This window comes from Benincasa hispida, chromosome 9 (assembly GCF_027475165.1).
Source record: "Benincasa hispida cultivar pf3 chromosome 9, pf3_genome.v1.1, whole genome shotgun sequence".
Classification (NCBI taxonomy): Eukaryota; Viridiplantae; Streptophyta; class Magnoliopsida; order Cucurbitales; family Cucurbitaceae; genus Benincasa; species Benincasa hispida.
Window position 1 is genome coordinate 14,270,299 of NC_143486.1, and position 12,235 is coordinate 14,282,533.

General features: G+C 36.6%; 1 non-coding gene across 1 annotated transcript; it reads left to right on the top strand.

The window, feature by feature from the left end:
* Positions 1-6,202: 6,202 nt before the first annotated feature.
* Positions 6,203-6,276, top strand: TRNAN-AUU (transfer RNA asparagine (anticodon AUU)). The gene has a single exon. It is a non-coding gene; the product is annotated as a tRNA-Asn (tRNA).
* Positions 6,277-12,235: the final 5,959 nt, after the last annotated feature.

The window sequence follows — 12,235 nt, forward strand, 5'->3', positions numbered from 1 at the left end:
TTAGTTTTATATGACAATTTGAATTTAAAAATAAATTACTCAAATTTTGGCATAAACATTCAATTTAAAACCCTTCGATACCAAGCCAGTATAACTAATTCCTCAATTGTCCCAGAAATCTTATGCTCTGATACCAAGCTGTACCCTGCCTTAGACCACCTTCTTAGCCTAGGAAAGGGCAAGACTGCAGCAGTTATCAACCCTTTAAGTCAAGGAGGCAAACTACATCGGGTTAAGTAGGCCAATCGACCCATCTTATTACAACAATAATGTAACGTTTATACAACTCCAAGACTTAACAACAAGTTTACAACAACAACCAACTGTAAAACCCTTCGAAAGTGTAACTATTGCATGTGGCAGACCTTGACCTTAGCAGCACCCTGGAACTCCTCACCTTTTGCTACTTGGGAAGAAAAACATGAAATAATGGAATGAGTTTTTACAAAGCTCAGTGAGTGATGACACAATTATAAATCTTCCACAACCAAACATGAGGTTTCTAAGTGAACCTCTAACAAAAGCATGAAGCTTTTCACCATTCCACCTACACATACGGTAGATGTTTACCACATAATAACAATAATACCAGCCTATGTGAACATAGCTCCTCCTATCATAGGCTTAGAAACTAGGCCCGTCGGCCCTCTGACCATCCCACTTCAAGGATTCTCAATCCCATAGGCTCAGGTACTAGACTCCTCGGTCCCCTGACCATCTTGTAAGGATTTACTCTGGGTTCAGGTTCTAGGTCCTTAGACCCCCTGACCATCCCATCATCATACACAATCTACAGCATATTAATATACAATAAGCACGAAATAACAAAGGAAGAATTAACCACTCACAGTAAAGTTAAGGAGAACTTGTCATGCAGTTCACCCGGTTTCCCTGATTCTACCGTTGGATCCTAGTCAGTTTTGAAGTTTAGATTACTACTACTTCCGAACCTTATCTCAAGACAATTCCTTCTTCAAAAATGTAGGAAAATTTCTTAACTGTAATACCTTAAAGTTTCACCCTCAAATTCCTTGGCGAAAGCTCTGAGGATAAGTTTTGCTCTACCTGGCCCGGCTGTCTTCCCCTGGTGAGTATCTCACGGTTTTCCTTAGTTTTGACAGCCTTAGAATTAGAGTTATGCCGAGGCAGCCCATTCACAGAAACTAGACTTAATTTAGAAACTTTTGGTTCAAGAATCATCTGATTTGCACGAGTGGTTAGGGAGATCTAGTGGTTTGAAGTTGGCCTATCGCTGCTGTCCAGTCAGTTTGGTTCCCTTGCATCCTTGTTGGAACTCCGACCCTCACTCAAATTTCTCTCCTCTTATTTTTCCTCTTCTTATGCTCTTTTAAGAAAAATCTTGGTGTGAAGGTTTAGAGTGAGGCGTCCCTCCTTTTATGAGTCCAAGAGCCTCCAAAACTTGACACCTACTTACCTATGTGTAGTTCTCAAAGTGTGTCAACCTACAACCCCCTTCCACCTCGTGCTTAAGGTGTCTATCAACGCAAGTTTGGGCCATACAAGTGCTGGATGTCTTCTTCCTACTATGCCAACACATGCATGGTAGGAATAATGTCTTCCTCCTACTATGCCAACACATGCATAGTAGGAATAATGTCTTCCTCCTACTATGCCAACTCATGCATAGTAGGAATATTGTCTTCTTCCTATTTAGTGCGGGGAAAGAGTATGATCGAGTATTCTCCAACCACACAGCCTCTCAGAACTTTAAAGTTAAACCATTGATTACCTACCACTAAACCTGAAGACTCCCGAATAATGTTTTATGTAGATAGTTTATGTTCTATATTTATCATATTAATTTAGCGTTAGCATTTGATTTATTTTTCCAGGATTGTACCATCGATAAGTTTATCACAAGTGTTGTACATTAGTGGTGAAAGACTTTTAGATTCAACCAAGGTCCAAAAGGTGATGGGTTTGCTGAACCTCGTTTGACACCTTACATGGAATATTCCAGATAGTTTTAATTTTGCTAGCTTCTTATTAGACTATGAATGATTTATTATCATCTAATAATTTCAAGTGATGAATTTCATGGAAATAAAATAAAGAAGTTGATGTGATTTCTAGGACTAAGATGGGTGGTAAGTTAATAGCGTTGAATGTCAAATTTGAAAAAGCCGGAAAAAAAATTTGAAGTTGCAGAATGCAATATTGCATGGAAATGAGAAATTGGGTTAATAATTTGTTGTCTAGCAATAGATAAATGCATTGCTGAATTCATGTTTTACTGTTTCCTTTTTGGTGATTTATATTTTGGAAAACCTGTTTTGGTCTTAAGGAAATATCTCACGACTAATTTATAGTTGTAGATTTACTCAGCCTCTATTATCCCAATACTCCCGTCATGAGTTCGTATAAAATATTTAATTTGGCTTCTGTGTGCTTCGATGTTGTGCACTTATTAGATTGGGAGCTTGCAGTGCTTTTAATCCATCAACAATTGGCAGATATTATTGGAATTGGATGCCGAGAATTTTTCGTTATCAAATAGCATTAATAATTACCTTAAACAAATCCCCCTCAAGTAGTTCTGATGAACAGAAGTAGCTGATGGGTTTATTTTTTGTGCAGGTCCTGAAGTAAGTGGAGGGTTTATGTTGGGTCTGTCGATATTACTATTCAGGGGTTTGCTCTTGGCAATGGTAACCTTCACTTGCTTATTATAACAAATGGGTGCATTCTTCAGAGAACCATTTCTTCTTTTGATTTTAAAGTTGTCCATTAATTTTCCGTGGATATGCATGCAATGTATTGGGTCCTGATTTGTTTGAAAATCATCATTGAATTAAAGACGAGGGCCAATAAGCTGTTTGGTATCCATGTATTTTGGCATGGCAATGGGCAGTGCTCACGTTGTTGATGTTTCAACTGAAACTTGCTTTTTTGGTTCAGGTATTATCCTTATCATTATTCACCTTTTGCCTCTGACCTTCAAAACTTGGCTGATCATCGGAGAGCCATTTAAGCCTTTTGATCAACTGATGGGAACTCTACCAGCTGCAAGGTTCTATCCTAATTTATCCGTCATTTATCTTGCTAGTCTATGTAAAGTTTATATAGCTTAATAAAGATGAATTTATATCTGACTTTTGTTAACGAGAAATGAAAAACACTTTCCATTGAAAGCATAAAAAGTTCAATGGCTAAGCCAACAAAAGAATGAAGTTAGATTTTTTTCCCCCTGTTGGCGCTAAGTAAAAAAGTAAAGCAGAATACTTCCTTTATTTGAGTACACTTATCAGAAGCCAAAACCGAACTAAAGCCTGATTGATCCTTGTATGATTTTGTCTCAAAATAGTCTCTATTTTCTTTTCAGCATATCCTCCTCTTACATTATCTCAAAATCTTTTGTTTTGTTTTCTTGTAATTTTTCCTTTTTCCTCAAATGGTGTTTTCTTTTTGGATGAATAGACTTTGAGATTGACATGAATGGAAAGCGTTTTCAGTGGCAGGTACTGCTTTTTTTTTTTTTCCCTTTTCCCCAATGAGCTAGAAGCTTATTTATTTTTTTAAAAGAATATTCTGAAGTGTTATCTGTTCAAGAATCTCTTTGGATGTTTGTTAAATTGATGTAAGCCACTGAATCTTCTTCCCTTAAATTCAGGGTGTTGCCAAATTGCCTTTCATTGACGAGAGAAAGTTGCTTGCTCAAACTAGGAGACTTGAAAGCTCTTTGACGGTATGAAAGAACGAGTTATGTACTTTTAGTCAGTCTGTACTCTGTGAAGAAGGTGAAATTACTTTCTTGTGTAGTCAATCGAGTTTCAATGCTGAGATTATTAATTTGCAAATTTGGTACATTATGCAGGATGAAGAGAAGAATCGGAATAGTGTGATGCTTGATTTGCTTTATACACATTGTGCCCATCCATTATCTGCACAGATTTTCTCTTATCACCTGCTCGAAGCATATTTAGATGTCCATCAAAATATACACATGATTCATTGATGTATGAATCTATGAATGGTTGTGATTCTATTTTTTTTAAGAAACAAAAACAAAAACAAGAATGATAGCACATGATTTTGCCATCTCATACATCTTTCCCTACTCTCTATTTTTTCCCTTTTGTGTACTTTGGAGGATGGATGTTTACATACAAGAGAATGTAGGATGGAGCTTGGGATATGCCATTCCCACTGTAGGCTTTGCCATAGCCATTCAATGTCGGTTAAGAATTAAAAAAGCTTTAATGTCGGACTTTTAATGTCGGTTTCAACCAACAGGCTTAAATCACTAAAGACCTTCAATGTCGGTTGAAACCTTATGTGTTATTGAAGCCCTTTAATGTCGGTTTACAACCGACATTAAAGGGCTTTAATAACACTATCTTTAATGTCGATTGCCAACCGACATTAAAGCCTGAATTTCTTCTAGTGATAAAGACCAACTTTGCATGCCTTTTCAAGCGTCCACCTCAATTTCTTAGGTCCAAAGGTTTATTCTCAACAAGCCACTTGTTAAGATGACGTTTCCCTTATGACCTCAGCATTCTCATGCATTCACTCCTTCAATCAAAGTGATTCCTCCAGGTCTACAACTTAGCCCAAGGTTCAACACATAGATGCTTGCCCAGCCGATCGACGCATAGGTGAGGCCCTTCAACACTTGAGGCGCTCGAATGCATCACCGGGCGAGGCATTGCTGCACGTTTGCTCGACGCACGCTTGGCGCTTGACTTAGCTTGCTCTCGCTCTCGCTGATCTCGCTGGTCTCGCTCTCTCCCACTTTCTTGCTCAAAATCTCGCTCTCTCCTACAATCTCGTTCTCTCCCTCTTTCTCGCTCTCTCCAATCTCGTTCTCTCGCTCTCTCCAATCTCGCTCTCTCCCACTTTCTTTAACCATATGTCTTTACCTCCAACACATTTCACACAAATTTTCCAGATTTTCTCCAAAATCAATTTCCCTATATTTCTTTCAATTATTCAATCCTTTCTTCACTATTTAGGATTTAAGTCCCCAAGGTTTTCTCTTCTTTTTATCTTTTTAGGGTCCTCCCTACTCGTACCCTAGGATCAAATTCTTCTGTATTCCTTGTTATTAGGGGAAATTTGGCTATGGGTTTTACACCCTCCCCTATTTCCCGCCTAATCGGGGAATCTCCGCCCCGTAGGACCCCGTCCCCGTGGGGAAATTGATGAGGCTCTATTAGTAAAATCTCAATATTAGGCTCTTTTTTATTTTTTTCTCTGATATACTTATATTTTGTATATTAATCAATTGATACACCAATATATCTATGTTGTATATTAGTTAGTTGATACACCAATATATCTAACGGGTGATTAAGCAATTTCATCTCTTTGTTTAATTTTCTTATTTGATTTAATTTTTTTAATTTTGTTAGTTTAGAACGTTTCAAATGTTTGTTAAATGAAGGATATCAAGTGTATTAAGTACAGTAGTGTATCGAGTGTATCAAGGGGTATCAAGTGTATCAGGTACATCAGATATATCAAGTATATCAAGTTTGTATCGGTGTATCAAATATATCTATACATTTTTAATCGTGGGTTGGACATTTCTTTTATTATTTTTATAAAACTAAAAGGTTTGTACTAGTAACTTGTTTGGCTCATTTTGCAACTTGCCCTTATTTTAAATCACAATTCAATATGTTTTACTATTTTTATGCTAGAGATTTAGAAAACATATAATATTAATGGGATGACTCAAACTTTAATGAAAGGAGTGTTTTTAGAAAATATATACTTACAATTGGGATACTTTTTAGATTAAGAATATATATTATTTATACCTCCAATTGAGATCAGTAAAACTCTTATATATATATATATATATATGTTGATTGGTTATATCTGTTGACACAAAAATATATCTACAATGCGAAAAGTGTAACTATTGGTCTTTAGTGGAATACTCGATAGTTAATTAACATTGATTAATTTCATTAAAGAGTTTAATTAATTAATCTCATATCATTGTAGCTTCTAATCTATATGTCCATAAAGTCCCCCTGTTAGCTCACTAAAGAAAAAGATGGATGATTTGAATTGTTCAAATCAATTGATGGAATAACATATGAATGAGATTAATATCATATGGTTAATAATAGATCTGATCTATAATTAAGAGACAAATATTTTATTAGGATTCAAGTATTAAATTCTTATGAATTTGATTCATAAAGAATTAATTAAGTAATTAATATTTGCTGGAATAGCTCAGTTGGTTAGAGCGTGTGGCTATTAACCACAAAGTCAGAGGTTTAAGCCCTCCTTCTAGCGCTTTTGCTTTTATATTTACTTTTTAACCATTATTTTAATCTACCACTAATATCAATTCTCCTTTTCTAAATGCGAAAGATTTATATATTCTTAAATTATATCATCGGTAATACTATCTAGATTTATTTTTTTTAAAGTTAAATGTATTATGGGCAACACTTATCTTTGTGTATACCATTGATGTAACAACCCGACTCCCTAGGACTTAAGCTAGGACTCCAATAAATGCAACATAAACTGAAACTCTATATTAGTGGGACCTGAAGATTTCCCTTACATGGCTCACTATTTTTCCTTTCCCCTAAAGTGCACCTCTTCTGTATACCCCAAGTCCTCTTTATGGATGTAGGGATGTGTACCTCTTTCATATACATGGTTATACATACACCTCTTTAGTATACACATGACCCACTAAATGTGTACCTTTTTTGTACACATGGTTATGTATACACTTCTTTTGTGTACACATAACCCACTGAGTGTATACCTTTACGTACACCCATGATCCTCTCTCGGTATGTATCACTTCATACACACCAGCTCTAGTACATCCCTTTCATGTACTAGCGCCCTCGGACATGCATCACTTTTATGCAACTATATGGAAAGGAGAAGAGATTGCATCTAACTTTGTATTACATATAACTTTTACATAATCATGAGTCTCATAAAATCTCCTTATCAACGTCATGTTAATTAACCTCAACATACGTATTTAATCTAGTTTTAAATGGATCAACTCTAGCACACCACTTTCATGCATTAAATCATGTAAACAATCAAACATTCGAAATTTCATAATACATCATATAGCATACATACTTTCATAATAAATCCCATAACTATATACATAAACGAATGCCTAACTCTCGTCTAACCTTAAGACATTCCATTGGTAGTACCACTTAACTTACAATTATGGGTCAAACTCAATTGTCCTTTTAATATGTCTCCTAAAATTCTAAAATAATTCACATACCCATAACATACTTCAGACATATTATCACATGCTCGTATATCTTTTCTAAACAGTCCATTAAACCTCAGAATCAACAAAATTATTCTCGTAAATAGTCTTATAATCCTAAAAATAAATCTTAAATTTATCGCCTGGCACAAGAGTTGTTCCAGTAGAAAAATTACTTACCTCAAAATTGAGTCCAAAATTAACTGAAGCAAACAAACTCCTTTCTAGCTTTCCAAAAAAAACTTTGAATTAGAACCTAGAACATGGATAAAAATCAATCTTAACCTTTGAGCCCAACTTTAGATATTAAATCATTCCAAGATTATCAGCACAACTCACCCAATAATTATCAAACTTTAACAATTTTCTCTCAAATATTGGTTTCTTGGTGAACACTGCCCCAAAATTCCACATCTTGAACCCAAAATCTAAGATTCCGGCGAAATATCACTGACCGAGCAACAGAACTACAACAACCGCCTGATGGATCGAAGGTGAAATGGATGGCTACGACAACCATTAACCCTTCACGAAGAAGAATATGAAAATTCTTCTTTTTCTCTTTTTTTTAGCACCCTTCTCGAGGGAAAATTATTCTATTAAATAATCACTTTCCTCTCTTTCTTTCTTTCTTTCTATATATATATATATATATATTTTTTCGTTTTCTTTTTCTTTTCTTAAATTCCAAAACCCATATTTTCTTTCCTTTTCTTCTTTTAAATTCCAAAATCCATATATATTCAAACTCAAATCTTTAATCTCTTCTCCAATTAATTGAATAAACCTCAAATAAATTCAAAAACTTTAAATCACTTCTTTCCAAAAATTCTAAATTCCAAAATTAAATTCAAACTTTCCAAATTAACTTGAATCCAAATTTCCAAATCTTTTTAGATACTTGATTTAAATAAATTCCAAATAAACTAATTATCTTTGTTGAACGAGAAATTTTGGACCAATCACAAACAGTCACGTCATTTACTAAATTAATGCAAAATTCCAAGTCATCAAATTTGGGACCAACTAGGAAGTGACATGTGTCCCAATTGAAGTTGAAGACAACTTTTGATGATGCCACGTGGTTTCATCATGACCGTTGAATTGTATAAAATTAACTTGGTCCAATTTAAAATTATTATTATTCGAGTTAAAGTCTCTAAGCCCAAAAATAGACTGAATTGAATCCAAATGTCCAATCAAGCCCAAAACTAACTAATTGAGCCTAAAAGCCAGACCCATGGATCAATCAAGCCCAAGTCTAACTAATTGGACCCAAAGGCCAGGCCCATGGACCAACCAAGCCTAAGTCCACGAGGCCCACCTGAGAACTCTATAAATAGAGAAGTCATCTTCATTTGTAGGGGATTAGTAATTCTACATTTAGAGAGCCTGGAGAGAATTCATCAACAAACAGAGGACTCCCAAGACTCCTAAAGCTATACTCCTAGAAGACAGAAGACCCTTGAAGATACAAAGACTCTTCCAAGAATTCTATTTCAAGAACATTCCGTGTTTTTCTTCTTCAAGTCAAGCACATCAATTCAACCGAAGGAGAATCAAAGGATCAAGTACTAGAGATAGAACCATATTGCATCAAATCAACATCACCAACACCAACTCAAGTTCAACTCCACGAAATACGTTTCTTAGGAAACCTCGTGTGAAAAAATTGGCACGCCTGATGGGACCTCTCTACATCTTATCTCTCTATCAACATCTAAACAAGACAATGACACCAAAGAAGGTTGCATTTAGAGCTTCCTCCGCAAGCAGCTCTTACACGGGACCTATCACCCGTAGTCGCTCGAGGGAAGTTATGCAGGAGCAAGAGCAAAGCTCCCTCACTGTGCACAACATCCTGAGGCAAATGACGGAGTTTCCACAAGGCGGGGTTGTCATCAAGGAGAACCCCTTATTTGACAACTCTACTTCTGCCTCCAGCAAGTCGAAAAAGGATTCGCAGCCAGATGTGATTTATGTCATGATGGCAGATGTAACGGCTGAAGTGACTATGGCATAAATGGAAATGAGGATCAAATTTCTAATGAAAGCCGTTAAGGAGCGAGACTATGAGATCGCTGCTCTGAGAGAACAAATGTAGTCTCGAGAGGCTGCTAAATCAAGCCAAACACCTCTAGTTAAAGTAACTAATAAAGGGAAGACCGCGTTGTAAGAAAATTAGCTGTAACAGTTAGCTTCGATGGCCTTTCTGTCGATCCAACAGCTGCAAGACATGATCATGATCTCCATAAGGGCTCAGTATGGAAGCCCAACTCAGACTTCCTACATGTATTCCAAGCGATACACCAAGAGAATCGATAGCTTGAGAATGTCTACGGGGTATCAACCCCCAAAGTTCTAGCAGTTTGACGAAAAAGGCAACTGAAAGAAACATATTTCCCACTTTGTAGAAAATATGGGAGAATGCGGGAAAGAGGAGATCTACGAGTCAAGAAATTCGTGAGAACCCTCAAAGGAAACGCTTTTAACTGGTACATGGACCTAGAGCCTGAGGTGGTCGATAGTTGGGAGCAACTTGAAAGGGAATTCTTAAATCGCTTCTACAGCCATAGACGCACTGTCAGCATGATGGAGCTGACAAACGCCAAGCAATGGAAAGGGGAGCCCATCATTGACTATATCAACCGATGGAGGGATCTAAGTCTGGACTACAAAGACTGACTCACCGAACTATCTACTGTAGAAATGTGCACTCAAGGTATGCACTAGGGACTCCTCTATATCTTGCAAGGAATAAACCCCGTACCTTTGAAGAATTGGCGCTTTGCGCCCACAACATAGAGCTAAGCATCGCCAACAAGGGAACGAAGGATTTTTTGATTCCCAAATCGAAAAAGGACAAGAAGGAAGTAAAGGGCACTGAGAAGATTGTGAAAGGCGCCACAAAGGAATCAATGGTCGTTAATATGATCCCATTGAAGTTTTCCTCGAAAGGGAAAGAGAAGAAGACGGAAAAGATAGACGAAAGAGGCGAAAGACGTCGACTAGCGCTGAAGAAGCGGCAGGAAAAAGTCTATTCATTCCCCAACTCCAACATTGCGTATATGCTTGAGCAATTGTTAGAGAACCACCTTATCTAGCAACTAAAATGTAAACGACCAGAACAAGCTCGAAAAGTGGACGATCCCAACTACTGCAAGTATCATAGGGTTGTTAGCCACCCGGTTGAAAATTTTTTTGTATTAAAGGAGTTGATCCTCAAGTTGGCATGTGAGAAGAAAATAGAGTTGGATCTTGATGAGGTGGTCCAAACAGATCATGCTGCGGTGACGATAACTTAAGGCACATCGACGTCAATCATATGTTATGAATAAAGTGAGAGTTTGGTCCAGTTTGGGACCTTCAAACCAGTGGTTGTACGGTTTTAACGAGAGGTCTAAGCCAGGGATCCTCAAAACAAAGAAGAACATGTTGATAATGACGATAATGAAGGCTGGATCCTTATGACATTCCGTAGGAAGAAAGGGTCAAACTCTACCCAAAAGGAGTCACACTTCTATCAAAGTTACATGAGAGAGAGAAAGACACAAAAAAGGAAGGGTAGAAAGAAGGCCTGGACGCACAAGGCTGTTGACTAGGGAGATGGGGATGTTCCACATAACTGTTCTTGTTTGTTTTCCATGTGATCGTTTAGAAAATGCTACACGATCGAGTAGAACTCTTTTACACGATCGTCTAGCCAAAACTAAACCATCGTTTAGCCTGGGCTACATGATCTGGCCAACTCTTGGTCTTCTTCCTCGAAGTAAACTACATCTCCATGCCTTGAAGCTTCATCACAAACTACTCTTACATACTCAAACACTTTGAATACAAACTCGATAGCAAGTTAATAATGCCCAGAAACACAAGGGCCCTTACAAATTAACTTTGAAATGTAAAAGAAAGCAATAAACAAAGGCAATCATCCCAGAAACATCCATTAACTCACATCCAAATACATCTAACACTTAAACATAATGTAGACATGCTTAAAACCCATCAAGAATGTAAATGCAATTCAATACATCAATGGAATTTGGAATATCATAACAACCTAGCTCTGATACTAATTGAAGGAACTCTATACAAAGAGAGCCAGTGAGCAAAAGCAAGATAGGTTCAAACCCATTGTGAAAGAACAACACATTTACAAACAAACAATAATAACTATGCATCAACGAGTAAATTATAGCATGCTTTCTTCTTAAAACCAACTAGAATCAAGTGACATACCTTTGAAGAACTCTTCTACGTGTATTCCCTCGATCAACACCAATCCAGTTTCCAAGAAAACTAAATCACGAGCATGAATGCAACGAACAACCAGTGCAAATTACGAATTGTCAGATCCTTGAACCAATCGAGTAAGACTCGATGCTTGACCCTCGAACAGAAACACTTGACACTACCACTCGGTTGCCTTGGTATTCTCAGAATCTAGGAGGTGTAGGTTCTGTGTGGATTTGGTAGAGGGAAGGAGGAGTTCAACGATCGAGTAAACGATCGAGTAAGTCGGAGAATGTCTAAGTCTATTGTATAGACTGGGTACTCGATTGTCTAGTAAACGAGAAGTTGTCGTCTATAAACTCAATGCCTCGTCGTTCACTCTCAGAAAGGCTATCGTATAGCTTTTTCTTTCACTCGATCGTTATGTGATGCGATAATGAAAAAAATGAAACCTTTTCACTTTTATTCATCAGTTATTAAAACTGATAGTAACTTCCCACTCAAACACGGTTAAAGGAGAAAATAATAACCAACCAAGCAATTATCTTCTAATTATTTTATTATAAATAAATATGATAACTAATTTATCATATTATATTTATAACCTATAGTTTTAATATCACATGATATGTAATATTTAAACCATAGTTCTTTTCTCCTTTATGACATTTAATATAAATCATATTTATATTAATTCCTTCATTTAATGTATTTAATACATCAAATCAATTATATCACATATAATTGAATCAATTTAAT